The sequence below is a fragment of the Triticum dicoccoides genome, chromosome 6A (genome assembly GCF_002162155.2).
Source record: "Triticum dicoccoides isolate Atlit2015 ecotype Zavitan chromosome 6A, WEW_v2.0, whole genome shotgun sequence".
NCBI lineage: Eukaryota > Viridiplantae > Streptophyta > Magnoliopsida > Poales > Poaceae > Triticum > Triticum dicoccoides.
Window position 1 is genome coordinate 512,395,065 of NC_041390.1, and position 4,385 is coordinate 512,399,449.

Here is a 4,385-nt window from a genome sequence, read left to right on the forward strand (position 1 = left end):
CAATCATGGATCTTCTCTGAAATCTATTGTCAATGTGCATTAGATCAATGACATATATGTCGTTATTAATTACCAAAATCACCCGGGGATTAGTTGCACTTTCAGTTGTACCGCTGCTCCTCCTGTGCCTGTCGGAACGACAACATAGGCGCTGACGCAGGCTGCTCCTCTGCCATGGCGGCGATGAAGTGCGCCTGCGCTTGCTCCATAGTCAAGCCGGCATGCACCGGCGCGGGCTCCGATGCTAAGTCATCGTCGGAGCCCGTCTCCATCGTAGGATCGTCGCCGGAGACCACGGGGAGTTGGCTGACATGCCAATGTCGATCCGCATGGCACGTCGGCTCCGCCAGGCGGCCACCTTGTGATTCTGCTACGTCAAGAGGTTGTCCCACAATGTGTTCCCTGCCCACAGTCATGACAAATGGGGTGCACCGGAGGAGGATGTTGAGAGGATGTGTTGTGGTGTGTTTCTGAGCTTGGTGTGGACACCTTTAAATAGAGGATTACGGTGAGGGCAAGCGTCCGGGTGCGTCAATGCGCGAGCATCCAAGTTGGTTTCTTAGCCGGCGAGCCTGTTTAATGGCGGCAGACGGGTGGATGGGCATTGGTGCCCTCAGCCGACGAGCCACTTCAATGGCGACGCTAGTGAGAAGTCACATCCGCTCTAGAGCGGCATGAAAGCAGGCACCTGGCTTGGGGCGGGAAAGCGTGCGGCGTGCGAGAGAGGGTGTTTAGTGGTCCAGGCTTGTCGGAAGCGGGCATGGCAGCGGTCTGAACGCCCGCATAGCCCCCCTTCCCGGTTTGGTTTTGGTTTGCGGGGAAAATGATGTTTGGACCGCTAAACGGAGCGATACATGACCACGTTGGATGCCAAAATATGTTCAGACCGCGTGATTTGAACGATTGTGGGTGATTTGAGAGTCAGCGTTGAAAATGCCCTAAATGACTTGCCAAAACCGAGCCAAGTGAGAGATTGCACTCCTGTCCCGCTCCCTACTCAGTGCCCGTCTATGGTGCAAAAAGACAACAAGACATATAATGGCATTGCAAAGTTTTTTTTTTGCTTCAGGACCATTTTACCGCAGATGGTACAAAGGGTTCAAGCCAGAGACCCTGAAGAACACCTACTTGAACCCCTCAGAAAGAGAAAAAAACAGGAAGGGGCGCTTTGGATATGGATTCCAAATGCTCTTTATATTTTGGACGTATCCGTTTTTTGCATGGTAATATGTTACAGGTGGCAGATGGTATGCATATGTACGTATAACATACCGAAGAAGAAGCAGGTGACGGATCCAACAGTCCGTTAGGTGGAACGGAGGGTGCGTGTGACATTCCGTTAACCTGGAATATGTGTACTAGAGGGGACGTTGGAAGCGCACCGCCTGTGCCGTGGTAGATAATTTTTTTGGCCCATATGTAGTTATGTACCTTGTTACAAAATCCTTCATGACATAAGAAGACATCGCTAACCCTTCGTTCTTGTGAAATATACAAACTCACATAGCCAATTAATATGTATTTTTTATTACTAAGGAATTACTATCTAAATATCCATGATTTTTGACAAATATTCAAAAAACAAGAATGCATATTAAGTCAGTGCCCTCGACTCGGCTGAGTTGCTCAATACTTTAGCTATGCCATCATGCTGACACGAGCTTCCTCTAAATCAACACAATCTATCCACATTTATGCTCCATTAAATGCTCTTTTTAGAGGAGATTAATGCATTTTTATTACACTTAGCAAAAGTAAACACATTTTTAACTCCTTATAACCATCCAATGTACATATAATTGTAACCAATACAATCTTTTATTACACTCAGCAAAAATTATCACATTTTTATTTCATTGTAACTCATTTTGTCAGCATACAATCAGTTCTAGCATACGTTTCCATTACAGTTAACAAAATTAATCACATTTTTTACTTATTTATAACTTATTTTGTGTGTATGGAGTTGTAGCCAGCCTATTTGCTTTTTTACACTTAGCAAAATTAATCACATTTATTTCTTTTTATCCACGCATGATCCCAAGTAGTACATCTTTTCTATTTTTTTAGCACAACACAAATCCAGATTAACATATCTTTCTATTAAAAATCAAGATTAACCATGCAACAATGTTGCTGAAAATTAAGGTAAGTTGTTATTTGTTACACACTTTAGCGCCTATCATTGTAAGCATGCTTGCACTCAATTTGAATTGCATTTTGCAGAGATAGGTAGATTATTATTTTTATACCGAGACAATGCACTTTAACAACCTTACACTAACCAGACCCTCTCAAATGTGAGAAAAAGTGAAAAGGGAATAATCATATGACTAAGTGGATTAGTTTATGCTTTAGAGGAATTATAGTTTATATATTGAGATGTGTTATCATTCGCTTCGGGATTCTTAATTATCTTGTAGAGTAGATATTTATTTATGTGGTCTAACAAATATCTCAGTAGTGGTTTCTAGAGTATAGAATTCTGTATCATGTGTGTAAATAGCTAGCTGATTCTTGAGATGTCTAGATGATTTGTTGTTGAATTCGTTCCATTGCTTGTTAAATGTTTCTTATTTGTTTGCAGATATCTATCTATTTTTTCGTTCTTTTTTGCAAACACGTGTCTTTCATGTTATTGCAACACATGCATACTCAGAATAGCGATGTGTGTGGTACAAATGCACGCAAAATTGTGCATCGTGTGTGGTACAAATGTTAGACACAAACCACCCGCAGAAAAAGAGACACAAACCAAATCATGAAGATGCCCACAAGGTGAACTTGGGAATGGATTTGATGCGGAGCTGATGAGTCCAAAGTTGCATCATGTTTTATGTTTAGTATTGTGTCGTAGTCGTAGTACACTAAATTAAGCATGTTTATGCTTCAGAAAAACAATAAGAGTCTCCCGCGACTTCCTCGGCTGAATAGAAGAGATAAACTACCACGTAGAGTTATCATGCCCCCGCTGATGAATTGATTACTAAAGGTGTGGAAGCCTTCGTGACTCTTCGATGATACGATAGAGCTCGACGCAATCGTGTATCTTATATGAATAGTATTTTTCAAGGATGGTTACATTAGTTATTTTATTGTGAGATGTTCATCTTTGTTAGAAGGGAGAGAGGGATTTGATGGAATTATTCGTTGTATTGCTTGAGCCTGGTGGGCATATATATATATGAGTACAATCATCTACTTGGAGTAGAAGACAAGCCAGAACAAATCATACTCTACCTCGTCTTTCCTAATAAACATTATACTCAACATCCCCCGCAGTCACAATGGTAGCGACGCAGACGATGAGACTGGAGAAGAATCCGAAGGCAAGCCGACGGACACCCTCCCACAGTCGTAACGGCCGACGCATCGCGGAGTCGTGACTGGAGTGGCAACCGACGAGGTTGCTCAAGCAAGGCGGTAGCCCTTTGTGCCGTTTGTCGATGTAGCCGAGAGCATGGGTGGTGGAGCCGTGGTCGAGGTAGCCGTGCGAAGAATGCCGTGGTCGATGTCGAGTCGAGGTGCACCGGGCATGCGTAGACGAGGGACCTGCACGAGCTGTATGTCATGTCGGAGAAGTCAGAGGGGCCAGCAGAGAAGAACTCGACGACGATTGCTGCATCCATCGGCGTGGTGCCGATGTCACCAACGGTGGTCGGAGTAGACGAAGTGGTCGGGGTAGATGACGACGACGCTGGCGACGGGCTGGTGCTGGACGAAGATGAACGGGGTGGACGGGCGGCGGTGACAGCTATAGACGTAGCCGCGGTGGCGGCCAAAGAAGAACGGCGGCGGCGACGGCTAGGTTAGAAGTGCGGCGGCGGTGCTCGAAGTAGGCGAAGAACCCTGGCAGCATGACGAAGACCGGCGCGGACGGTGGTGTTCCCGCGCCAAGGAAGACGGCGCGATGCATACCACAGGAGGTCGACGCGCGGTGATGGCAGAGCTGACCGCGGGCCGTGGCGCTACGGCCCGAAGGGGCGACGCAGCGGCGGCAGGCGGGTCGGGGCGATGGCGGGAAGACCTTGGGGCGGTGGCGGGGACCGCGCGCCGTGACGTTGCGGCCCGAAGGGGCGACGTAACGGCGGTGCGCGAGTCGGCGCAGCCGCGGGGACGGCCTCGGGGCAGCGGCGGGGACCGTGTATCGCGGCACTACGGCCCGAAGGGGCGACGCAACGGCGACACATGAGTCGATGCAGCCGCGAGGAGAACCACGGGGCGGCGGTGCTGCAGCCCGACGGGGCGACGCAGCGGCAGCCCGATGCTCGATCGGTGGAGAGGCACACTGAATTCGGGGGGCGATCTTCACGGGACCTGCGGAGGCACGTGTAACCGACGGGCCAGGTCGGTCGCGCGTCGGAGATGAGGCGGATCGCGGCGGC